The sequence below is a fragment of the Rhinoderma darwinii genome, chromosome 5 (assembly GCF_050947455.1).
Source record: "Rhinoderma darwinii isolate aRhiDar2 chromosome 5, aRhiDar2.hap1, whole genome shotgun sequence".
Taxonomy (NCBI): domain Eukaryota; kingdom Metazoa; phylum Chordata; class Amphibia; order Anura; family Rhinodermatidae; genus Rhinoderma; species Rhinoderma darwinii.
The window spans coordinates 135,432,110-135,459,981 of NC_134691.1; the positions used below are offsets into that span (position 1 = coordinate 135,432,110).

General features: G+C 45.0%; 1 protein-coding gene across 2 annotated transcripts in view; it reads left to right on the top strand.

The window, feature by feature from the left end:
* Positions 1-27,872, top strand: part of KCNG2 (potassium voltage-gated channel modifier subfamily G member 2) — a 222,919-nt gene that overhangs the window by 41,059 nt on the left and 153,988 nt on the right. The window contains exon 2 of one of the 2 annotated variants that reach the window (XM_075828387.1): positions 20,107-20,190. The exons of the other annotated variant lie outside the window; for it this stretch is intronic. The gene's annotated coding sequence lies outside the window, so the exon portion shown is untranslated. The remainder of the gene's footprint in view (positions 1-20,106; positions 20,191-27,872) is intronic. 2 annotated transcript variants of the gene reach the window in all.

Sequence of the window (27,872 nt, forward strand, 5' to 3'; positions counted from 1 at the left end):
TGGCTGGAGCAAAGGGCTTCTAAAGGTGTTTTATTACAGGCGAGGGAAGATGGGGGGGAGGGAAAGAAGAAAATGATGGGAGTTGGTCTGCTCTCCAAAATCCCAGAGAACATGGTTCTGAAGTATTAGTAAGAGACTCCAGCGAGGGCCAAGAGTCCCCAGTTTTTTGTTGATTTACTGTTTATCATTTTATTATTTTGTAGATTTACACCTTTATCCTTACACAATACAGTGTAGAGTTTAGTTTTATTCATTGTTGTATTCATTCATGAAGTTATAAAAGGAAGGCAAATATGTAATGATAAAATATTGTGGCATAATATTAATGGCACATTGTCAACAGAATGAATCAGTGGTTTGCTTACAGAGCTGACATACTTGTTGACCTGTGTTTGTACATTTGGGTCACCTTGATTTCTGTGTTTGAGCTTTGTTTGTATATATTTACACTGATATTGTGTAGGTGCCCCTCATGCCACCAAAACAGCTCTGACTCGAGGCATAGATTCCCAAAAACTTCTGAAGGTGTCTTGTAGTATGTGGCACCAAGACATTAGCAGCAGATCATTTAAGTCATCTAAGTTGCAAGGGGGTCTCCATGGAATGGACTTTTTTTTCCAGCACGCTCAACAGATGCTTGATCGGATTGAGATCTTCGGAATTTGAAGGCCAAGTCAACACCTTTAACACTTTGTCCTGCTGAAAGGGGCCACTGCCAATAGGGAATACAATTGCCTTAAAAGGGTGTACTTGGCCTTCAATAAATTTTAGGTAGGTGGTACGTGTCAAACTAATATCCACATGAATGCCAGGACCCAAGGTTTCCCATCAGAACAATGCCCAGAGCATCACACTGCCTCCGCCGGCTTTCCTTCTTCCCATAGAGCATCCTGGTGCCCTCTCTTACCTAAGTACGCAAGGCACATGCACCTGACCCTCCACATGATGTAAAAGAAAAAAAGGATTCCCCACACCAGGCCTTCTTTCATTGCTCCATAATCCAGTTCTAATACACACGTAACCATTCTAGGCACTTTTAGTGGTAGACGGGTCTGCGGTTATGCAGTCCCCGTATTAACCCCCGAATTACGTCCGAAATTACGGCTTGAATGCGTTGACAAACATCTGCCCATTGAAAGCAATGGGCTGACATTTGTCTGTTCACACGAGGCGTATATTTACGCGCCGCTGTCAAAAGACGGCGCGTAAATAGACACCCGCGTCAAAGAAGTGACCTGTCACTTCTTGGGGCGTAATTGGAGCCGTTATTCAATGACTCCAATGAAAAGCAGCGCCAATTACGTCCGTAATGGACGCGGCGTTCAAGTGCCTGCACATGCTGTTACGGCTGAAATTACGGGGATGTTTTCTCCTGAAAACATCCCCGTAATTTCGGCCATTACGGACGCTGCCGTGTGAACATACCCCAAAGAACACACAGCGCTCCTTCTCTTCTGAGGCCTCCCATGGGCCCAAACGGCAGTTTATTGCCACAAATGGGGTATTGCTGCACTCAGGAGAAATTGGGCAACAAAATTGGGTATTTTGTTCCCTGTGAAAATAAGAAATTTTGATGAAAAATGACATCTTATTGGAAAAAGTTTTATTTTTTTAATTTTACAGCCCAATTAAAATACGTGCTGTGTAAAACTGTGGGGTCAAAATGGTAACAACAACCATAAATTAATTCCTTGAGGGGTGTAGTTTCCAAAATGGGGTCACGTTTTGGGGATTCCTACTGTTTTGGTACCTCAACACCTCTTCAAACCTGGCATGCTGCCTAATATATATGCTAATAAAAAAAGAGGCCTCAAAATGCACTAGGTCCTTCTTTGCTTCTGTGACCTGTATTTTAGTCCACGAGCACACTAGAGCCACATGTGAGACATTTCTAAAAACTGCAGAATCTGGACAATACATATTTAGTAGTGTTTCTCTGGTAAAACCTGCTGTGTTACAGAAAAAAAAATATATATTGAAATTCAGCAAGAAAAATGAAATTTGCACATTTTACCTCTACTTTGTTTTAATTCCTGTGAAATGCCTAAAGGGTTAAATAAACTTTCTAAATGTTGTTTTAAATACTTTGAGGGGTCTAGTTTTCAAATGGGGTGTTTTATGGGGGTTTATAATACATAGGCCCCTCAAAGCCACTTTGGAACTGAACAGGTACCTTAAAAAAAAGGCTTTTGAAATTTTCTTAAAAATATGAGAAATTACTGTTTATGTTCTAAGCCTTGTAACATCCAAGAAAAATAAAAGAATGTTCAAAAAACGATGCCAATCTAAAGTAGACATATGGGAAATGTGAAATAGTAACTATTTTGGGTGGTATAACCGCCTGTTTTACAAGCAGATGCATTTAAATTCTGAAAAATGTTATTTTTTCTAAATATTCTCTAAATTGTGCAATTTTTCACCAATAAACACTGAATATATCGACCAAATTTTACCACTAACATAAAGCCCAATGTGTTTCACGATAAAACAATCTCAGAATCACTTGGATAGGTTTAAGCATTCCGACGTTATTACCACATAAAGTGAAATATGTCAGATTTCAAAAATGGGTTCTGAGCCTTAAGGCCCAAATTAGGATGCGTCCTTAAGGGGTTAAAGGGAATAATTGATGGACATAGTTTTCACCCGTGTTGTAGTTTGTTAGGTGCTTCCTGTTTATAGTTCATTACAATGTATTGCAGAACTGTTAGCAAAAACACCAGCGGTACAGCAACAACTTTGGCAGCGCGGTCATTAACCGCATGCAGTCGGACATTATAAAGATGCAGTTAACTGCACAAAAAACACATTGTAATATAATAGCAGCAGTCTGTCCATAACCAAAATTTCACCATTGACTTCTATTTAAAAATAACTTGCTGCGGTTTAAAAACACAACATAAACGCACAGTGACTGCACCGTGTGGCCTTACCCTTAGGATACGGCCACACGGAGCAGCACTGACACGGTCGCAACGTGGCCAACAACCTGGCCGGCACCATGTAGGAGCGGCTGACAAATACCTCGTTAAGAGGTATTCCGGTGACATGCACATGCCCACAGCCGCTCCATTCATTCTCTATGGGAGCGCCGGAGATAGCCGAGTGCAGTGTTCGGCTTTTTCCGGCGCTGCCGTAGAGAATGAATAGGAGGTAAGTTGTTGTAATTTGCAAAATCGTGCGGCCATAAAGGGTGTATTAATTCATGGCCACACGATTTTGCAGATAAAGGGATGGTTTACCCGCGTTAACATTCGGCCACTAACAGGCTATTTAATAATGATCAAAATCAGTGGCACTCTGCAAGTTTTCTGGGTGCTTTGGGTAGGGTTCCCACCCCGTCAATATTTAAGAGGTAAACTCAAGCACTCCTTAGGTCGATTTGCAAAAATAAATTTATTAGAGTAAGGCAATAACTGTAACGTTTCGGCCACAATCCGGCCTTTGTCAAACCCTATTGCCGCTGGTCAATAGAAAAAGTTATAGCTTGAGAGTGATGCTTGTGGAATAAGGTAACCAGTACCATGGGACGCATACCCATGGCACTGGGTATGGCAATGCCAGTAAGGTAAGTATCGTCTTTTTTCATCACTTATGTTTTCCGCAGCAGTAATTCCAGGTGAAAATCTGCGTGTTTTTTTTTGGCAGTAAGGGTATGTTCACACGGCAACGCCAATTACGTCTGAAATTACGGAGCTGTTTTCAGGAGAAAACCGCTCCTGAATTTCAGACGTTTTGACAAGTGCATGCGTTTTTCACTGCGTTTTTTACGGACGTAATTGGAGCTGGTTTTCATTCTAGTCAATGAAAAACGGCTCCAATTACGTCCCAAGCAGTGTCCTGCACTTCTTTGACGTGGCCGTAATTTTACGCGCCGTCTTTTGACAGTGACGCGTAAAATGACCGCTTGTCTGCACAGAACATCGTAAGACCCATTGCAAGCAATGGGCAGATGTTTGCCGACGTATTGGAGCCGTCTTTTCAGGCGCAATTCGAGGTGTAAAACGCCTCCATTACGTCTGAAAAGAGGTCGTGTGCACATACCCTAATGCTATGTTCACACAGAGTATTTTGCCGAGTTTTTTGACGCGGAAACTGCGTCGCAAAACTCGGCAAAAACGGCCCGAGAACGCCTCCCATTGATTTCAATGGGAGGCGTCGGCGTCTTTTTCCCGCAAGCAGTAAAACTGCCTCGCGGGAAAAAGAAGTGACATGCCCTATCTTCGGGCGCTTCCGCCTCTGACCTCCCATTGACTTCAATGGGAGGCAGAGAAAGCGTATTTCGCGCTGTTTTATGCCCGCGGCGCTCAATGGCCGCGGGCGAAAAACGTCGCGAAAATCGCCACGAAAATCGGCGTGCAGGGAGAGGAATATCTGCCTCAAAGTTCCAAACGGAATTTTGAGGCAGATATTCCTCCCCCAAAATACTCCGTGTGAACATAGCCTAACCGTAAAAAAACACGCACAATATTTATTCTATTTTTTCAGTTAAAATGTTAATTATTTACTAATATTTATGTACAGTGGATATAAAAACCCCTGTTAAAATTCCAGTTTTTGTCATGTTACAAAATCAGCACAAGATGAATCATTTCAGAACTTTTTCTGCACCGCAAGTCAATTTCTGAGCTTTTTTTCCGCTTAGTAGACCTAAGGGTCAGTTCACACATTGCGTAAATACTGCGGATTTTACGCAACAGAATTAGTTGTGAAAAATCCACAGCAAATACGGTAGCAGCAAAGTGGATGAGATAAAACAATTCTTATTCACACTCTGCGTAAATACTGAGTGGAAACAACACTCAGAAATGTACCTGCGGTGCAGAATTTTATTCCGCAGCATGTCAATTGTATTTGCGTAAGCACTGCTTATTTGTTGAATTCATAGTTGTTTTAGACCTTATTCACACGACAGGGTTTCCCGGCCGTGTGACGGCCGTTCAAAAAACGTCTGTCACACGGCTGCAGTAGGAACAATAGACCTCTAATGGGGCTATTCACACGACCGATTTTTTGACAGCCCGGGAAACCGGCTGTCAAAAAATGGGACATGTCCTATTTTTGGCTGGCCGCCCGGCTCCCATAGAAGTCTGTGGGGCCGGGTAATACACGGCCATCACTTGAATTTGCTCCAAGTGACGGCCGTGTCTTCCGTCGCTCACTCTCTCCTTCTCCTCCTCACAGTGCGAAGTGCATGTGAGGAGGAGGAGGAGGGTATGTCTTTTGCTCCCTGTAGGAGCTTCGGCAACGCTGTGGCCGGGGATTGGGGATTCCGCTCCAGCAGAAGTCCCTGGCTTCACTATCTTCATATATGGACACAGTGAAGTCAGGGACTTCTCCTGGAGCGGAATCCCCGGCCACATCGCCGGGGATTCCTCTTCAGAAGTGCCTGACATCACTGTGTCCATATATGGACACAGTGAAGTCAGGGACTTTTCCTGGAGCGGAATCCCGGGCCACATCGTCGGGGATTCCGCTTCAGAAGTGCCTGACGTCACTGTGTCCATATATGGACACAGTGAACTCAAGGACTTTTCCTGGAGCGGAATCCCCAGCCACATCGTCGGGGATTCCGCTTCAGAAGTGCCTGACGTCACTGTGTCCATATATGGACAGGGAAGTCAGGGACTTCTGAAGCGGAATCCCCGGCGATGTGGCCGGAGATTCCGCTCCAGGAGTAGTCCCTAGCTTCACTGTCCATATATGGACACTGAAGTCAGGGACTTCTCCTTGAACGGTGGCGCTATCTAGAGACAGGTACGGGGGATGCCATCTATGGGGGGGGGTGATGTGTAGAACTACCTGCAGGGGGCTTTGTGGCATTACCTACAGAGGGGCAGTGTGGCATTACCTACTGGGGGCTGTGTGCCACTACCTACAGGGGGCTGTGTGCCACTACCTACAGGGGGCTGTGTGCCACTACCTACAGGGGGGGCTGTGTGCCACTACCTACAGGGGGGCTGTGTGCCACTACCTACAGGGGGCTGTGTGCTACTACCTACAGGGGGCTGTGTGGCACTACCTACAGGGGGCTGTGTGACATTACAGGGGGCTGTGTTGCATTACCTACAGGGGGCTGTGTGGCATTACCTACAGGGAGCTGTGTGGCACTACCTACAGGGAGCTGTGTGGTACTACCTACAGGGTGCTGTGTGGCACTACCTACAGGGGGCTGTGTGCCACTACCTACAGGGGCTGTGTGGCATTACAGGGGGCTGTGTGGCATTACCTACAGGGGGCTGTGTGGCATTACCTACAGGGAGCTTTGTGGCACTACCTACAGGGGGCTGTGTGGCACTACCTACAGGGGGGCAATGTGGCACTACCTACAGGGGGGATGTGGCAGTATCTACAGATGGCAGTGTGTGGCATTATCTACAGAGGGGAGTGTGTGGCAAAAATTTACAAATGAAATTCATCCGATTTTAAAACGGACAGGGAAAAAACGGATGCAAAATTAGTCAAAATCGGCCATTAAAAACGGCAACACTGCCCGGAATGGAATTGGAACGGATGCCAAACGGATGTAAACCGGCCGGGAAAAACGGCCGATTTTATCGGCCGACACTCGGACCCTGTTGTGTGAATAAGGCCTTATGTCTACAGCAGAGTACATAGACATATCTGAAAAGCCATTTTTTTTCTCCCTGTACTTCTAATTTATATAGCCAGCAGGTCTTGAGTTTTACATTTGTTATTCATTTTACCAGCAGAGTTGCTCTCAACCTTAAAAATGTTTTTTTGTTTTTTTTAAATCAATAGGAATCTAACAAACATCCATCCACAGGTGTTCAACACAACATTTTCATTTACACTACAGCTAACCCCCAGGGGGAAAGCACGTTATTTAGTATTTTGGTTCTTTGCAGAGATAGTTATTTACTCCCATTTATAATTACATGTCAGGTGTCAGGGTGAAGGTAGTGCTTACAACAGACTGATTATAGAAGGCACTGGTCCACAGGGGGATACAAGGATTTCTGATACTAAACCCTGCATCAGCAGATGATACTAGATCAGCAAGAACAGGTTTAGGCCTCATGCACACAAATGTATTTTTGTCCTCCCGTAAATACTGGCGTAAATACGGGTCCTTGATCACACGTATTCGACCCGTATTGCACCAGTATTTACGGACCAAGGCCCATAAATACGGGTCCGGTGTCACCAATATTCCACCCGTATTTACGGGCACTAATCGGCAGCCCCTTCTCTCTCTCACTGCAGGATAGAGAGAAGGGGCAGCACTTTCCGTAATAAAAGTAAAAGAAATTCATACTTACCCGGCCGTTGTCTTGGTGACGCGTCCCTCTCTTGACATCCAGCCCGACCTCCCTGGATGACGCGGCAGTCCATGTGACCGCTGCAGCATGTAATTGGCCTGTGATTGGCTGCAGAGGTCACATGGGCTGAAACGTCATCCCGGGAGGCCGGACTGGAGGAAGAAGCAGGGAGTTCTGGGTAAGTATGAACTTCTATTTTTTTTTTACAGGTTGATCTATATTGTGATCGCTAGTCACTGTCCAGGGTGCTGAAAGAGTTACTGCCGATCGTTTAACCCTTTCAGCACCCTGGACAGTGACTATCCCCTGACGTCACCTAGCAACGCTCCCGTAATTACGGGTGCACACACGTAGTCACCCGTAATTACGGGACCCCCATAGACTTCTATGGGCCTGCCCGTGCCGTTATTATGGCCTGAAATAGGACATGTTCTATATTTTTTAACGGCCCGAGCACCTTCCCGTAAGCATACGGGGAGGTACCCGTGGCCAATAGAAGTCTATGGGCCCGTAATTACGGGCGTTTTTACGTTCGTGTGCATGGGGCCTTAGGGGATGTACACACGCAGAGTCAAAAACGTCTCAAAATACAGAACTGTTTTCAAGAGAAAACATCTCCTGATTTTCAGACGTTTTTTGTGCCACTCGTAATTTTCACTGCGTTTTTTACTGCCGTTTTTGGAGCTTTTTTCAACAGAGTCTATGGAAAACGGCTCCAAAAACGTCCCAAGAAGTGTCCTGCACTTCTTTTTCGCGGCAGTAAAAAAAAGCCGTGAAAAACGCTCCGTTGGAACAGTTCTGCTTCCGATTTTTCGGGCGTTTACGGCCAGAAAAACGGCCGAAAATAGGTTGTGTGAACATACCCTCACTGATAGGTTTTCTCACTTCTCTAAGGGTCAGTTCACACATTGCATAAATACTGCGGTTTTTCCGCAACGGAATTCGTTGCAGAAAATCTGCAGCAAATACAGTAGCAGCGTGTGGATGAGATAGAACAAATTTCATCCAGTCACTGCGTAAATACTGAGTGGGAAAAAACACTCAGAAATTGATCTGCGGTGCGGAGCTTTCTTCCGCAGCCTGTCAATTGTATTTGCGTAAACGCTGCTTTTTGTTGCGTGTTTTCCCAATTAAACTCAATGGGGAGTTAAAACCCGGCACAGCTTTTTTGCGGCAGGTTCATAGCGATTCCGCCGCAAAAAACGCAACTCAGGAGAAAAAAAACCTCTTATACTTACCCAGAAGTCTGTGTTCCTCCCTCCAGCGTGGCGTCCTCGGATGACGTTTCATCTCATGTGACCGCTGCAGCCAATCACAGGCTGCAGCGGTCTACTGGGATGAAACAGCGGATATTCAAAGGGGATATTCCGGAATTCCGGACGGAAAATACACAGCAGAATAGAGTAGCAGCAAAGTGGGTGAGATTTAACAAATCTCATTCACAAGCTGCGTAAAATTTCCGAGCCGAAATTGACCTGCGGATGCGTATTTTTCATACCACAGCATTCCAATTCCTGCTGCGGAAAGTGTACTGAATTGCTGCTTTTTTCAGAGGAGATGTTACCATCTCCTAGCATTGAAAGAAGCGCAGCAAAATTCGCACTATTTACTGCAGTAAAAAATATGCAGGTAATGGTGCGTTTTTTCCGCAGCAGAATTTATGCTAGCTTCTGCGGAATTGCTGCAGAATTTTTTTGTAGCAATTTCGTTACGTGTGGACAAGCCCTGGTACAGGGCATTGGGCTTTTCGGCATTTACATGGTAAAGGTTTATAGAAACGAGTACTACCCCTCTCCATGTACAGTATATTTACGCATCTGTATGCATGAAGCTTTTAAATGACTGGGGAAAAGGATAGGTAAGTACTGATTTTTTTGCTCCTTTACTTAATTTCCAGCCACTAGGGTCAGTTCACATGTAGCGTAACTACTGCGGATTTTCCGCAATGGATTTAGTTACGGAAAATCTGCAGCATAATACAGTAGCAGCAAAGTGGATAAGGTTTAAACAAATCTTATCCACACGCTGCATAAATGCTGAGCGTTTTTTCCTATTGAATTCAATGAGAAGGTAAAACCTGCAACAACTAGCAGATGTTGCGTTTTATTCCGCCGCAAAAAAATGAAACTCAAAAAAAATCTTTTACTTATTCAGAAGTCTGTGTTTCTTCCTCTAGGCCGGCCTGGGATGACGTTTCACATGGTATGAAACGGTCAGAAGGGATGAAACGTTATCCCAGAGCTGCTGAGCGTCTGACTCCAGGACGTCGGAAGGATGCGTCGCCATGGTAAGTATCCTTTTTTTTTTTTTTCCAGTTTTCCACAGCTGACTTTTCGCCTGGAATTCCCTGCTGTGTACAGTGCGGATATGCTGCGTGCTTTTACATAGCGTATCTGCCCCGTGCCTAACTGTATATCATTTGTTTCCCAGGCTTTTCTAATTGCGTAGTATACAATATGAAAAACAGAGGCCACAGAGAATTCTTCCATTGTGATACCAGCAATATAATTTTTTCTACTAAATTATTTACATTTTTATATGATACAATTTTTAAGAAATATTGTTTTCTACAATATTTACAGACAAGAATTTCAAATTAATATAATATAAAGAGGTTTCTAACTGGGAACATTTTCAGTCTTTAATTTATTAGTAAAACAACCTATAAGCGCACGAGCGCCAGGGACATAACATCCCAGTAGAATCTGAAAGTAAATACCATGGATAATAGGAAAATATATACTTTTATTAATGTATCACAATACATGGTATAACAATATCAAATGTATTAAAAGACTGTATATGGCGGATCATATATCAAGAGGAGTAACAAAGCGGTAAGTATGACAAAATACCATGGGAAGCACAGAAAACATAACCAAAAAATCCCCACATCTTAATGCGACCATACCAAAAGCACAGATGACAAGAATAACAGAGAAAGAGAGACTCTATATCGATGTGAATGAAATACCCACATGGAAAGAGTGCATGTCATAAATCTGCAAGGAATGAATAGCGTGCTTTACACATCGACATATTAGGTGAACATAATATTGAGAACATAACTCATGCAAATACCTGTCGACATGATGGAAGCAGGAGATGAGGGGAAATGGCACAGGAACGCCTCGACGCGCGTTTCGCCCACGACCGGCTTCGTCAGGAGGCTTTAATTTATTAGTATTTAGGGTATGTTCACACGAGGTCATTACGTCCGTAATTGACGGACGTATTTCGACCGCAAGTCCCGGACCGAACACAGTACAGGGAGCCGGGCTCCTAGCATCATACTTATGTACGACGCTAGTAGTCCCTGCCTCGCTGCCGGACAACTGTCCCGTACTGTAATCATGTTTTCAGTACGAGACAGTTGTCCGGCAGCGAGGCAGGGACTCCTAGCGTCGTACATAACTATGATGCTAGGAGCCCGGCTCCCTGCACTGTGTTCGGTCTGGTACTTGCGGCCGAAATACGTCCGTCAATTACGGACGTAATGACCTCGTGTGAACATACCCTTACAGTGTCAGGTCTCCTAGCAGCCATGTGAACAACTCTCTTTTCAGAAATAAAATGAAGTAGAATACTATCCCTCTAAGGCTGGGTTCACACGACCTATTTTCAGACGTAAACGAGGCGTATTATGCCTTGTTTTACGTCTGAAAATACGGCTACAATACGTCGGCAAACATCTGCCCATTCATTTGAATGGGTTTGCCGACGTACTCTGCCGACGACCTGTCATTTACGCGTCGTCGTTTGACAGCTGTCAAACGACGACGCGTAAATTGACTGACTCGCAAAGAAGTGTCCTGCACTTCTTTGCCAACGTAATTTGAGCCGTTCTTCATTGAAGTCAATGAAGAGCAGCTCAAGATTACGGATGTCAAAGACGCCTCGCATAATGCGAGAAGGAGCTTTTACGTCTGAAACGACACAGCTGTTTTCTCCTGAGCACATACCCTTAGGCTGGGTTCACACGACCTATTTTCAGACGTAATGGAGGCGTTTTACGCCCCAAATTACGTCTGAAAAAACGGCTCCAATACGTCGGCAAACATCTGCCCATTACTTTCAATGGGCTTTACGATGTTCTGTGCCGACGACCTGTCATTTTACGCGTCGCTCGTAAAATTACAGCCTCGTCAAAAGAAGTGCAGGACACTTCTTGGGACGTTTTTGGAGCCGTTTTCTCATAGACTCCAATGAAAACAGCTCCAAAAACGGCCGTAAAAAACGCTGAGAAAACGACGCGAAAAACGCGAGTTGCTAAAAAAAAGTCTGAAAATCAGGGGCTGTTTTCCCTTGAAAATAGCTCCGTATTTTCAGACGTTTTTGGGCTCTACGTGTGAACATACTTTTAGGCTGGGTTCACACACCCTATTTACGGACGTAATTCGGGCGTTTTAACCTCGAATTACGTCCGAAAATACGGCACCAAAGCGTCGGCAAACATCTGCCCATTCATTTGAATGGGCTTTACGATGTTCTGTGCCGACGGTCTTTTTATTTACGCGTCGCTGTCAAAAGACGGCGCGTAAAAAAGACACCCGCGTCAAAGAAGTGCCTGTCACTTCTTGAGACGTAATTGGAGCCGTTTTCCATTGACACCATGGAAAAACAGCTCCAATTACGTCCGTAATGGACGCAGCGAAAAGCGCCTGCACTTGCCATTACGTCTGAAATGCCGGAGCTGTTTTCTCCTGAAAACAGCTCCGTAATTTCAGCCGTAAACGGAGGCTGCCGTGTGAACATACCCTTAGGGCTTATTCAGACGAACGTTGCGTTTTTGCGCGTGCAAAAAACGCGGCGTTTTGCGCGCGCAAAAAACACTTGACAGCTCCGTGTGTCATCCGTGTATGATGCGCGGCTGCGTGATTTTCGCGCAGCCGCCATCATAGAGATGAGTCTAGTCGACGTCACTCACTGTCCAGGGTGCTGAAAGAGTTAACTGATCTGCAGTTAACTCTTTCAGCACCCGCGACAGTGAATGCCGATCACAATATCGAGAAACCTGTTAAAAAAAAAGAAAAAGTTCGTACTTACCGAGAACTTCCCTCCGGGCCGTTGCCTTGGTGATGCGTCCTTGGTGACGCGCCTCTCTTGACATCGGGCCCCACCTCCCTGGATGACGCCGCAGTCCATGTGACCGCTGCAGCCTGTGCTTGGCCTGTGATTGGCTGGAGCTGTCACTTGGACTGAATTGTCATCCCGGGAGGTCAGACTGGAGGAAGAAGCCGGGAGTTATCGGTAAGTCAGAACTTCTTTTTTTTTTTTACACGTTCATGTATATTGGGATCGGAAGTCACTGTCCAGGGTGCTGAAACAGTTTAACTCTTTCAGCACCCTGGACAGTGACTATCTCCTGACGTCGCGTACCGGAAATTTTTTTGCCGAGTTCGGCCGAAGACACTCCGTTTGGATGTTTGTAAACAGAAAAGCACGTGGTGCTTTTCTGTTTACATTCATCCTTTTGACAGCTGTGCGCGAAACAGGCAGTTCGCACGGAAGTGCTTCCGTGCGACCTGCGTGGTTTTCATGCACCCATTGACTTCAATGGGTGCGTGATGCGCGAAATACGCGGAGATATTGACCATGTCGCGCTTTTTACTGCCCCATAGACTTGTATTGGTCTGTGCGTGGCGCGTGAAAACCACGCGGCCCGCACGGACCCAATACACGTTCGTGTGAATCCACCCTTAGGGTATGTTCACACGGCAAACGAAAAAGAGCCGTAAAGTACGAAGCTGTTTACAAGGGAAAACAGCAACTGATTTTCAGCCAGTTTTAATGCATCAAGAGTTTTTTTTCATGCATGAAAAATGTCTCAAGAAGTGACATGCACTTCTTGTTTACGGCGCGTTTTTTTACGAGCTGTTTTTACAAACGGCCGCGTAAAAGCGCCCCGTGGTAACGAAGCGCCGTTTTTCTCATTGAAATCAATGGGCAGATGTTTGTAGGAGTTCAGCCTCCATATTTTCAGCCATTTTTTACGGCGTTTACAGCTGTAAATAAGCTTTGTGAACATACCCCTTACACAGCACAAAATCACAGAAATATCAAGAGCACCAATCAGCTGCTGAATATCATCTAATCAATCAGCCACATGTAAACATAGCCTTCTTTCTCTATGAATCTTATGAAACAATTACCGCCCACACGAAAGAGGATTTGGCAGCTGGCTACGTTTTCTGTGCTCAGAAGGGAAGTTGTGTTTTTTATTAAAAGGGGATGGATCTTCCAATCTAAAAAGGTATTTATAGAGCAACAAAGCAAATGGGATAGAGTCATTAGGCTGAGTTCACACGTCGCGGATTTGACGCAGATTTTCAGCGCAGATTTTACACTTTGCAATGCAAAAGGGTGAGATCTGCGTCAAAACCGCAACAAAATCTGCGACAAATCCGCAACGTGTGAACTTAATGTATTTAACTTTTTGTATGAAGGCCCTACACCCATTTTTTTTTTTAAATACACCATGTTCCATATTATTATGCAAATGTTATTTTTCGCTGATTTTCCTAAATTGTCGATGCAAATGACAGTCAGTATAATCTTCAAGCCATCAACCGTTGGAGTATAATGCAAATTTTATTGAACAACTCTCCTAATGATAACAGATTTTTTTTTAGAAGTAAAAAACTCAAAATGCACTGTTTCAAATTATTATGCACAACAGAGATCAAAACATTTTAAAGGTTGTAAAGAGAACTAAAATGGTAATTTGTTGAATTTGCAGCATCAGGAGGTCATATTTACAGAAATCAAAAGCTCTTTCAATCAAAATAAACTTAGCAGGCCAAGTTACATGTTAACATAGGACCCCTTCTTTGATATCACCTTCAGGGCTTATTCAGACAAACGTGATATACGTCTGTGCAACGCGCGTGATATTGACGCGCCTCGCACGGACCTATATTAGTCTATGGGGCAGTGTAGACTGTCAGTGATTTTTGCGCAGCGTGAGTCCGCTGCGTAAAACTCACGGCATGTCCGTTCTTTGTGCGTATTTCGCGCAACGCGCACCCATTGAAGTGAATGGGTGGGTGAAAATCACGCATGCCACGCGGAAGCACGTGAGACGCGCGGGATTCGCGCAACAGCAGTAAAACTATGAATGTAAACAGAAAAGCAAAACGTTCTTTTCTGTTTACAATCATCCAAACGGAGTTGCATAATGATGGCGGCTGCGTGAAAATCACGCAGCCGCGCATCATACGGGGCTGACACACGGAGCTGTTAAGTGCCTTTTGCGCACGCAAAACGCCACGTCTTTTGCGTGCGCAAAACGCACACGCTCGTGTGAATCCGGCCTCACAATTCTTGCATCCATTGAATTTGTGAGTATTTGGACAGTTTCTGCTTGAATATCTTTTGCAGGATTTCAGAATAGCCTCCCAGAGCTTCTGTTTTGATGTGAAATGCCTCCCACCCTCATAGATATTTTGCTTGAGGATGCTCCAAAGGTTCTCAATAGGGTTGAGGTCAGGGGAACATGGGGGCCACACCATGAGTTTCTCTCCTTTTATGCCCATAGCAGCCAATGACACAAAGGTATTCTTTGGAGCATCAGATGGTGCATTGTCATGCATTAAGATAATTTTGCTACGGAAGGCACGGTTCTTCTTGTTGTACCTCGGAAGAAAGTGGTCAGTCATAAACTCTAGTTACTTTGCAGAGGTCATTTTCACACCGTCAGGGACCCTAAAGGGGCCTACCAGCTCTCTGCCCATGATTCCAGCCCAAAACATGATTCCGCCACCTCCTTGCTGACGTCGCAGCCTTGTTGGAACATGGTGGCCATTCACCAACCATCCACTACTCTATCCATCTGGACCATCCAGGGTTGCAGGGCACTCATCAGTAAACAACATGGTTTGAAAATTAGTCTTCATGTATTTCTGAGCCCACTGCAACCGTTTCTGCTTGTCAGCATTGCTTAGGGGTGGCCGAATAATAGCTTTATGTACACTTGCAAACCTCTGGAGGATCCTACACCTTGAGGTTCGTGGGACTCCAGAGGCACCAGCGGCTTCAAATACCTGTTTGCTGCTTTGCAATGGCATTTTAGCAGCTGCTCTCCTAATCCTATTAAGTTGTCTGGCAGAAACCTTCCTCATTATGCCTTTATCTGAACGAACCCGTCTGTGCTCTGAATCAGCCACAAATCTTTTCACAGTACGATGATCACGCTTACGTTTTCTTGAAATATCCAATGTTTTCATACCTTGTCCAAGGTATTGCACTATTTCACGCTTTTCGGCAGCAGAGAGATCCTTTTTCTTTCCCATATTGCCTGAAACCTGTGGCCTGCTTAATAATGTGGAACGTCCTTCTTAAGTAGTTTTCCTTTGATTGGGCACACCTGGAAAACTAATTATCACATGTGTCTAAGATTGATTACAATGGTCCAAAGAGCCCTGTGACACATTACCATCCATGAGTTTAATTGAAAAACTAATAATTAAATGTTTATGACACTTAAATCCAATGTGCATAATAATTTGGAACACGGTGTACGTAGTTACAAATGTGTCGGACATTGTGGCTGTGTGTAATGATGGGGGTAGGGAAACAGACAAGTGAGCCCTAATCTACCCGCCACTCAGTCCCTGCCTACTTGCAACGACCCGCCCTAGGCGACGGGGTACAACTGGGCGACGGTCCCTACGCTCAATAAGTGCACGACAGACAAACAGACAAGGGTACACAGAAGCTAAGGGAAATGGGGCAGTTGCCCACGGCAACACCGTGAGCAACAAGAGTGGTGAACGAGCCGAGTCAAACCAGGAGTGTACGAGGTACCAAACGCAGAGCAGGAGAGTAGTGAACGAGCCGAGTCAAACCAGGAGTGTACGAGGTACCAAACGCAGAGCAGGAGAGTAGTGAACGAGCCGAGTCAAACCAGGAGTGTACGAGGTACCAAACGCAGAGCAGGAGAGTAGTGAACGAGCCGAGTCAAACCAGGAGTGTACGAGGTACCAAACGCAGAGCAGGAGAGTAGTCAGTAAGCCAGGGTCAATATGAAGCAGGGTCAAATAGTTCAAGAAGCTGCAGCAGGGCCAGGAAACCAAACGAGAAGAATCACAAGCAAGGAGGAACAGGAAAGGCAGGTATAAATAGACAGAGGGCGGGAGCTAGCTCCGTCTGGCCGGGCTGTGATAGGCTCTCCCACTCCTAAGCCTGCCATCCTGAGTGGTGGAAGATGGAGTCAGTCTCGCAGACATAGAAGCAGGTGCAGACTGATTACCTATGGGCGTTGACACAGAAGCTGTGCCTGGCAGATCCTTTACACTGTGCATGACGTATATAAACATTTCCCTCCTAGAAAAGTGGTGTTAAATAACAAGCGCCCCGTTAATGAATGCGGAGCATGCCGCACGGGGGAGAGATACTAGTGCATTGCGCCAGTATCAATATATCTTCCCCAGTGTTTTCTGGTTCAAATTTATCAATTTGCTGTTTATTAAAGACATGTATGTACATTTGTTTTAAACATTAGTTGATTGGTTTATTCTTTCACAATGATATATAAAGGTTTATATTTTTAAATTTTATTGCATTACCCTAAGGGTCTGTTCACACGCAAACGCAAAATACGTCTGAAATTACGGAGCTGTTTTCAAGCGAAGACAGCTCCTGAATTTCAGACGTTTTTGCAAGTACTCGCGTTTTTCCGCGGCGTCCATTACATACGTAATTGGAGCTGTTTTTCAATGGATGTCAATGAAAAACGGCTCCAAAAACGTTCCAAGAAGTGTCCTGCACTTCTTTGACGCGGGCGTATTTTTACGCGCCGTCTTTTGACAGTGACGCGTATAATTACACCTCGTCTGAACAGAACATCGTAAAACCCATTGCAAGCAATGGGCAGATGCTTGCAGACGTAATCGTGCCGTCTTTTCAGGCGTAATTCGAGGCGTAAAACGCCTGAACTACGTCTAATAGTTTTATACGTTTTTCGATGGATCAAACTTTGCCATCTTTTTTTAAGCAAAGCACACAACCATTCTGTTAATTATACATGATACTTTCATTTCACTGTGATATATTCTACAAAACATCTAATCTATGCAAGATTTACCAGAATCAAATCCATGGACACGTTTATTAATGTCTACTATGTCTAAGCTTATCTTAATGAATAGGTCTGCTGTTCTGACATGTTCTGTTCTTTATGGTCCGTCCTGGTTATTTTTATTTTGCAAGTATTTTTGCAGTAAGCTTTAGCAAGACTGTGTACTTAAATCACTGTGTACTCAATCTTGAGATAATAACGTTGTACTTTACAGCAATTTGACAATCTGTCCCAGTTTACTGACTAAATAGAATTATTAATGAGTTCCAAATACTTATTAATAATAGTACTATGTGCAACTCTTTTGGAGGTACATTGGGTCCTTGAACTCAAAAATCTTCACTGTTTTCTTTTCACTCGGGTCAGTTATGTACAAGATAACGTTATAGAATGTCTAGTGAACGTTACCTTCAAATCCCATTATTTCTAATCTTTAAAGTATATAGAAGAGCCAAATCAGATGATAGAGGTAGATATATGTAGGTACCACAGAGCTTTTTCTGCCCCCCTTCAACCAGCTCCTCCTTAATTCTAATGATGGTCATAGACATAACAATTATTATGCAAGAGATAATTCACCCAGTATTTTTTTCAATACCAAAGAATTAATCTTAGGGCTTATTCAGACGAACGGGATATACGTTCATGCAACGTGCATGATTTTCATGCGCGTCGCACGGACCTGTATTAGTCTATGGGGTAGTGCAGACAGTTGCGTGATTTTTATGCAGTGTGAGTCCGCTGCGAAAAAGTCACGACATGTCCATTCTTTGGGCGTATTTCGCGCATCACGCACCCATTGAAGTCAATGGGTGCGTGAAAAGCACGCTTGCCACGCGGAAGCACTTCCGTGGGACCTGCGTTTTTCACGCAACAGCTGTCAAACTATGAATGAAAACAGAAAAGCACCACGTGCTTTTCTGTTTACAAACATCCAAACGGAGTGTCATAATGATGGCGGCTGCGCGAAAAGCACGCAGCCGCGCAACATACGGGGCTGCCACACGGAGCTGTTAAGTGCCTTTTGCGCTTGCAAAACGCCGAGTTTTTTGCGTGCCCAAAACGCACACGCTCATGTGAATCCGGCCTTAAAGAGACTCTGTCACCACATTATAAGAGGCCTATCTCCTACATAAGGAGATGGGCGCTGTAATGTAGGTAACAGCAGTGCTTTTTATTTAGAAAAACAATCTATTTTTACCACTTTATGAGCGATTTTTAGCTTTATGCTAATTAATTTCTTAAAGCCCAAGTGGGCGTGTTTTTACTTTAGACCAAGTGGGCGTTGTACAGAGGAGTGTATGACGCTGACCAATCAGCGTCATGCACTTCTCTCCATTCATTTACACTGCACTAGCGATATAGATATATCGCTATGTGCAGCCACATAAACAGACTATAACATTACTGCAGTGTCCTGATAATGAATATACATTACCTCCAACCAGGACGTGATGTGTATTCAGAATCCTGACACGTCTGAATCTTTTCTGTGAGATTTCCAGCAAGGCAAACGTAATCTCGTTTTAAATGACAGTTTACATCGTAATCTCGCGGAGCAGAACGCCGTTTTTCCCATTTAAATCAATGGGCAGATGTTTGGAGGCATTCTGTTTACGATTTTTCAGCCGTTTTTCGGGATGTTTATGGGCTGAATAACGTCTGAAAACACTCCGTGTGAACATACCCTCAGGGAGTTCTTCAAGTTTTGTTGATATCCGCTGCTTGCTATGTAGTGGTTCAAATGTGTTTGGACTGTTGTTGAGCAACAAACACTGCAGTATAAGGCTTTATTCACACGAACGTATCCTACGTCCGTGATACGCGTGTGAAAATCACGCGCGTCGCACGGACCTATGTTAGTCAATGGGGCCATTCAGACAGTCCGTGATTTTCACGCAGCGTATGTCCGCTGCGTAAAACTCACGACATGTCCTATACTTGGCCGTTTTTCGCGCATCACGCACCCATTGAAGTCTGGCGTTGCCGCTCAGTAGTGCAGCTCCGGACGCGTCACATCGCGCTGATCACCAAATTCATGTATTACAATACTAAGGCCTCATGCACACGACCGTAGCCATGTGCATGGCTGGGATTTTCGGGTCGGCTGGCTGCAGACTGTCAGCCGCGAGCTGCCCGCAAATTGCGGGCCATGCACATGGCCGCTGCCATTATTTTCAAAGAGCCCGGACCGCAGAACACGGCCTTAATAAAGCTTGCCCGTTCTTTCCGTGGTGCGGGCTCCTGGGCCATGCACGGACCGTAGAAACCACGGTCGTGTGCATGGCCCCATAGGAATGAATGGGGCCGCAATTCTCGCATGGATTTTCGGGGGAATTGCGACCGCAAAAGCAGGCTCGTGTGCATGGGTTCTAAGCTGTGCGGCTAAATACGTGAGTTTACGGTATTGAACTATTTGAGGATGCGCGGCTTCAAAATAGTATCGATATTGCAATGCATCGTGCAAACTCTAGGGCCCCCTGCACACGACGTTGCACATAATCACTGTCCGTGATTACGGGCACGGCTGTCCGTGAAAAGCAAAAAATAGGACATGTCCTCTCTTTTGTGGAGGCTTTCTACGGCACGGATACCTTCCCGTAAATATACGGGAAAGTTTCCGTCGGCTATAGAAATAAATGTGTCCGTAATCCCGTAAATCTACGGTCGTGTGCATGGGGCCTAATCAAATGCCTGATAAAGAAAAATTATAATTTTTTTTACAATTTTTTTTATATTTATCAGGTGACAGACGGGAGTTCTGGTTTTGGAATTTCTGCCTCACGTCCATAGGTACTTTCTCATAATAATACTAATATTAATCTTGAGGTATGATTTATTTTTATTATTTACACAAGAGATTGTGTAGACTGTATACATGCTTAATTGACTGTATCTGAAGAGTGATAGATGAAGTGCAAGCCTGTAACTCATCATGGCAAGTCTGTATCTGATTGATGGCAATTGGTAATTGACTATAATAAGACATGTGGCCTATGTACCTGGTAGAAGTCGCAGCAGTCAGACCCACTACGATTGGACATTGATGTGCCATCAATGTTTGTACTAAGACAACCACTTTAATCAAATTCTATACTGGATGTATTGTTGCTTTTTAGATTCTTTATATCTTATTCAATGTAATCAGCATTTTGTTTTAAGAAACAATACTTTTATACTCTACTTTCTATGCTTTTATTACATTTTATAAACATATTTCTTTTTAAGTTAAAACTTACTACTTCTCAAGAAAATAATCAGTGCAAGTAATCAGTTCTTCTTTAGTGTCTAAATGAAACATGGAATTGTGAACTTATAATTTTTTGTATGATTCTACTTTTACTTTTATTTTTCTGTATTTTCTTTGGTGTTAGTTTCTTTTTAGATCTCCATTAGAGCACCACTATGAGTAGAAACTAGAGGCAAAGGTGCATTTTCACATAGCAAATAATGCGAATCTATCATTATAATTCGTTTTTGATAAATCAGTTGTTTATGTGAATAATGAAACTTAGATATATATTTTATCAATGGGAGAGTGATATCTTTCACACCCCCTAGCACCTGTAGTTCCCCCTTCAATGTTTGCAGGCTCACTGTAAATGCTTATGAACTTTCACAATCCCAAAAGAAACTCTTGTGTAATACAGTTAAATAGGATGAGGAAGATGAAATTGCATGTCACTAAGGCATGCACACGACCGTAATTTTCATCCGTAATTACGGAATCCGAAATTAAGGAATTATATTGCGGACCCGTTCATTTATATTGGCCACAGACACCTTTCTGTATATTTACGGATGTGTGTACAGGCCGTAGAAATGATCTGCAAAATATAGAACATGTCCTATTCTTGTCTGCAATTTCGGCACAGACACAGAGATGTGTATCCGTAGCCGTCGGATCCGTACTTGCAGACAATAAAAACTATTAAGATCGTGTGCATGAGGCCCAGGTGCGTAACTAAGAAAGACTTGGCCCCATAGCAAACTTTTGACTGGGGTCCCGCCTCTAGGTGCCACACGGAGCCCCCCTTATAGATAGTGCCCCCTGTAGATTGTGCCATACAGCCCCCGTGTAGACAGTGATATACAGCCCCCCCTGTAGACAGTCACACCCCACTTGTAAATAGAGCCCCCCACCTCCCCGTGTAGATAGTGATATACAGCCCCCCCCCGCAGATATCACCATAATGCTCCTCCTGTATATAGCGCCATACAGTTCCCCCTGTATATAGTGCCACACAGCCCCCCTCCCTTGCATATAGTGCCACACAGCCATCACTTAGTGGATAGTGCCACACAGCCCCCCCTTAGTAGATAGTGCTACACAGCCCCCCTTAGTACATAGTGTCACACACAGACCCCTGTAGATTGCGCCACATACAGACCCTGTAGATTGCGCCACACCCCTCCCCCTTGTAAATAGTGCCATACAGCCCCCTAGTATGTAGTGCCACACGGCCCCCCCTCTTAGTAGTGCCACACAGCCCTTTGTATATAGTGCCACACAGCTCCCCTTGTCTATAGTGCCACACAGCCCCCTATATAGTGCCACCCAGCCCCCTTAGTATATAGTGCCGCCCTGCTCCCCCCACTTGTATATAGTGCCACCCTGCTCCCCCATTGTATATAGTGCCAGATTGCTCCCCCCTTGTATATGGTGCCACCCTGCTCCCCCTTGTATATAGTGCCACCCTGCCCCCGTGTATATAGGTCCACCCTGCTCACCCTCTTGTATATAGTGCCACCCTGCTTCCCCTCTTGTATATAGTGCCACCCTGCTTCCCCTCTTGTATGTAGTGCAACACAGCCCCCCCAAAATATATATTGTACTTATATTGCCCCGTTCTTGCGATGGACGAAGCGCGGCACAGGCTCCAGTCGGGACACATGTGCAGACCAGCGTGATTCATGTGTCATAATGCTGGCCTGCGCAGGGAGTCTTCCAGCACCTTATAGGCTGCAGGCCTAAAGTGGCCTGCAGCCTCAGGGCCGATTCTAGCTTTTCTGCTGCCTGAGGCGAAAATTGAAATGGCGCTCACCAGATTTTGATTGACATTCCCCTGGCTGTTTGTCATCACTACCAGCCTTCTCAAACTCTTGCGGATGCGCCATTGCCTTGTACTCCCCTGGCATGTGTGGTGCATCTGTAAAGCCGGGCAAAGTAAACCTCGCTGCACGGTGCATGCCCAAGTAGAACAAGGCAATGGCGCATCCGAGAAAATAGTATCAGCCAGGGGGATGTCAACCAAATATGGAAAGTTGGGTTTTGAGGCAGGACGATGTGACTCTTCAGGATAGCGGCACTGCCCCATGACCCTTTAATGAGTAATTTGCATATAGTGTGCCCCGTTTTAAAAGTTGATTTTATAGTTGTTGCTGCATCTGAAAAAAACATACATTTGGAAATAATGTCAGGTCATGTATTACCGCATGGTGGCAGTTCAAGGGGTTAAAACTACCAGACAGGTTCCCATTAAATATAGAATGATTTGAAAACAATTCCATCTGCCCTGCAATTTTGTTATTATAAATATATTCTATATTATAAGAGCTCCAGAACCAAACTCAGTACATAAATACAGCCCCAGAACCAAGCTCAGTACATATATATACATATATACAGCACCAGAACAAAGCTCAGTACATATATACGGCACGAGAGCCAAGCTCAACACATATATACAGCACCAGAACCAACCTCAGTACATAAATACAACACTAGAACCAAGCTCTGACATATATACAGTACCAGAACCAAGCTCAATACATATATACAATACCATAAACAAGATCAGTACATAAATACAGCCCCAGAACCAAGCTCAGTACATAAATACAGCACAAGATCTAAGCTCAGTACATAAATACAGCCCCAGAACAAAGCTCAGTACATATATACAGCACCAGAACGAAGCTAAGTACATAAATACAGCACCAGACCCAAGCTCAGTACATGTATACAGCCTCAGAACCAAACTCAGTACATATTTACAGCACCAGTACAAATACAGTTCCATTTAGTGCAACCCCTGCCGTATAGGTTTGTACAGCATAAAACTACAGCTCCCAGCATGGCCTGAACAATGGTAAGGATATGCTGGGAAATTATATTTCACAAAAAAAAATCATATCATAATCAAACCACCCAGCAACTCGCTGCAGACCATTCAGTGACTACATTACTGATTAGAGGCAGAATAAACATTTACATTAAGTGACTCACTGGTGACCTCTCAGATTCTATTTCTCTTTCTCTTTTCTTCTCCCTCCGGTCCAGACCTCTATGATGACTTCTTCCGGCCACAGCCCATTTTTGCAGTTTTCCGCTCAGATGTCTTCAGCTTCTCACTTTTAAAACATTTCTGCACCTATAAACGAAGATAAAATTCTCAACACCCCTAAATAGAATAGCACCATATACTGCACCTCTAATTAAAAATAGCATCTTACACTGTGTCCCTGATTATAATAGTACCATACACTGTGTCCCACACACACAGACACACACAAACCGTGCCCCCATAGCCCCCTGTAGATAGTGACCCCTATAGAGCATCTGTAGGTAGCGCCCTACATAGAAGCCCCTGTAGATAGTGTCCCACATACAGCCCTCTGTAGATAGTGCCCACATATGGACTCTAGAGCTGCAAGGCAATAGTGCTAACCACTGAGACACCGTGCTTTCCTACATATAGCTCCCCCTGTATATAGTGTCCCACATATAGCCGACCCCTGTAGATAAAATTCTCAACACCCCTAAATAGAATAGCACCATACACTGCACCTCTTATTATAATAGCGCCATACACTGTGTCCCTGTTTATAATAGTACCATACACTGTGTCCCACACACACACATACCGTGCCCCCTGTAGATAATGCCCCCATAGCCCCCCTATAGATAGTGACCCCCATATAGCCTGTGTAGATAGTGCCCTACATAGAAGCCCCTGTAAATAGTGCCCCACATACAGCCCTCTGTAGATAGTGCCCACATATGGACTCCAGAGCTGCAAGGCAATAGTACTAACCACTGAGACACCGTGCTGTCCTACATATAGCTCCCTTTGTATATAGTGTCCCACATATAGCCTACCCCTGTAGACAGTGCCCTAGATATAGCCCCCTGTACATAGTGCCCTACAGGTAACCCACCCCTGTATATAGTGTCCCACATATAGCCCACCCCTGTATATAATGTCCCACATATAGCCCACCCCTGTAGAGAGTGCCCTACATATAGCTCCCCCTGTATTTAGTGCTCAACATCTCCACATATAGAACCACCCTGTAGATAGAGCTCCCCCTGTTGATAATGCCACTCACAGTTTTATTAGAAAAAAAACAAAAAACTTTACATACTCACATAATCCCGCGTCATCCGGTGGCAATGCAGACCTGCTCTCTTCTGAGCAGGTCTGCTGGGGCTGAACGACGCAAGCGTTGCGATGACGTCATCGCATAGCAGCGTTAAAAAGCGCTGATTGGCAGGGCAGAATGACTTGCCCTGTCATCGTGCTGCTAGCGTCGTTGAAAGCGCTGATTGGCGGGGCAAGTCATTTTGCCCCACTGATCAGAGTAATTGTAAGGCGTTGAATGGTCAGGCACGGAACGTGCCCGGGCATTCAGTGCTAACGCATGTATTTGTGTGTGTGTGTTATAGATGCAGGTACAATTACTGCAGGAGGAGGTGGCGGCGGCTGGTTTCAGTGGCACCACCGCCCCCTCAGAGATGCAGCGGCATCCTATAGTCCCAGAGGATGCAAATACAAGTGAATGTGGCTGTTGCTAGCACCGGAGCCCCCTCCGGGGTTAGCGACGCCACCGGGCATGAGGGGGCCCGTTCCACCCGGGTCATAAATGTTAGAGGCCGAGCGGCGTGGGCCCCGAGGTGGCTGCTACATTGGTAGTTACGCCACTGATGAGGCCTTAGGCCCCATGCACACCACCGTAAAACCGCAGACTGTACTACGGTCAGCGGTTTTACGGACCCATTCGGTTCTGTTGGCCGCGGACACCTTTCCGTAGCGCTACGGATGGGTGTCCGTGCCGTAGAACACTGCCGAGAATTATGGAGCATGTCCTATTTTTCATATTTTACTGGCCATGCTCTCATACTTTGTAATGGGAGCACGGCCCGAAAATGCGGGCGGCCATCAGCGGCCTGCCGTGCCCGCAATCGCGAGCTGTGATTACGGACACGGTCATGTGCATGGGGCCTGAGTGTGTATGAGGCTGCATGCTGTGATGGAGAGCCCGCCCACACAACAGACATAGAGTTAGAAAATATACATTGTTAAAAGACTGTTTTTTAACTATAGGCATGCTTAAATCGAACATTATCGTTGATCAGTGATTGTTCATTATAGATTATATTATGAGCTGCATTATTAATTGGGTAGTATGAAATTAATCTACTGTCCCCATGAGTTGATTTGACTTCTCTGTCCCTTACCATACTGCAGCTCTACATTCCCAAGTTTGGCTGCTGTTTAGGAGTACTGCAAGCTCAACAGAAAGTCAGCGCATAAAGAGCTTATTTAGATGAAAAAATATACAATGATTGTAAACTACCACCAGTGAGAAAAAAGGAATTAAGTTAATTGCCACATGTGGAGCTACTAGACTCATGCTGAATATAAAAGATCTATACAGATAAAGGATATATATACACACACATATGCCCACACACACTATATGGCAAAAAACTTATGTGGACAACCCTCCTAAATATTGAGTTCAGGTGTTTCCCCCACATCTATTGCAAACAGGTACATAGTAACATCAGCCATCCAGTTCAGCCTATAAGCCTGTAATGTTGATCTAGAGCAGGGGTCTCAAACTCGGCCGGGTAAGTGGGCCGCATATAGAAAAAATGGGAAGTTGACGGGCCGCATTACTTTCAAATTTGATACAATACAAAATTATTGTTAATCAATTAGTTATTTGAACTACTATAACACTATATTACTAGAATAATAATACTACATTACTATAATAATAGCGCTAGGTTTAAAATTTGAGATATTTCTCCACGTGCTTATTTCAACAATCCATCTTTCCAGTTTAAGTGTCGCTAAATGCAGTCCGGCGGCTCATGTCAAGATTGGGCAGCCCCTTTTTAGATAGTGCCGCAGTGCCCTCTGTGGATGCTGCCGCAGTGCCCTCGGTAGATGCTGCCGCAGTGCCCTCGGTAGATAAGGCCGCAGTGCCCTCTGTAGATAAGGCCGCAGTGCCCTCTGTAGATAAGGCCGCAGTGCCCTCTGTAGATAAGGCCGCAGTGCCCTCTGTAGATAATGCAACACACCCCTAGATAATGCCAGTGTCCTCTTCAGATACTGCCACACACCCACTTGTAGATACTGCCACAGTGCCCTCTGTAGAGGCTGCCACAGTGCCCTCTGTAGAGGCTGCCACAGTGCCCTCTGTAGAGGCTGCCACAGTGCCCTCTGTAGAGGCTGCCACAGTGCCCTCTGTAGAGGCTGCCACAGTGCCCTCTGTAGAGGCTGCCACAGTGCCCTCTGTAGAGGCTGCCACAGTGCCCTCTGTAGAGGCTGCCACAGTGCCCTCTGTAGAGGCTGCCACAGTGCCCTCTGTAGAGGCTGCCACAGTGCCCTCTGTAGAGGCTGCCCCAGTGCCCTCTGTAGAGGCTGCCCCAGTGCCCTCTGTAGAGGCTGCCCCAGTGCCCTCTGTAGAGGCTGCCCCAGTGCCCTCTGTAGAGGCTGCCCCAGTGATGTCAGGGGCTTGCCCAGAGCTGGAGTCCCAGGCAGCTGGGACTCCAGCTGTGCTCCTGACATCACTGGGACTCCTGCTCTGGGGAAGCCCCTGACATCAATGTCGATGTATGGACAGCGATGTCAGAGGCTTCCCCAGAGTCCCGGAGCAGAGCCGATACTAGCGCTCTGCCCGGGACTCCGGCTCTGGGGAAGCCCCAGACATCGCTGTTCATATATGGACAGCGATGTCAGGGAAGCCATTGAAAAAGTCAAGTTAAAGTTTCTTGCCATAGTGTATTTATTGCTTTAAGAGTCAAGTTAAAGTTTGCTACATCTGTGTATATATATATATATATATATATTTTCATATATATATATATATATATATATATAATGTGACATGTATTGCTGTTTCCTATGGTTAGCCATACATAACTGCTATACACATCCGTAGCCATCCGCAATGGGCAAGTCCGTGCCGCAATTGCCGACAAGAATAGGATATATTCTATATTTTTTCTGATCATTTCTGCGGCACGGACACACATCCATAAATATACTAAAAAGGTGTCCTTGGCCAATAGAAATTAATGCGTCCGAAATTTCATCCGTATTTACGAATCCATAATTACGGATGAAAACTACGGTTGTGTGCATGGGGCCCTAGCCAATAACTGTTCATTGTCCTTTGCAAGTTAATATACAATGGAACTTCTTTGAGACAACCACTCAAAATTGCATTAAAAGTGGTTTTCTAGAGGGGTGGTCTTCTCAGAGAAAATGTCCAGT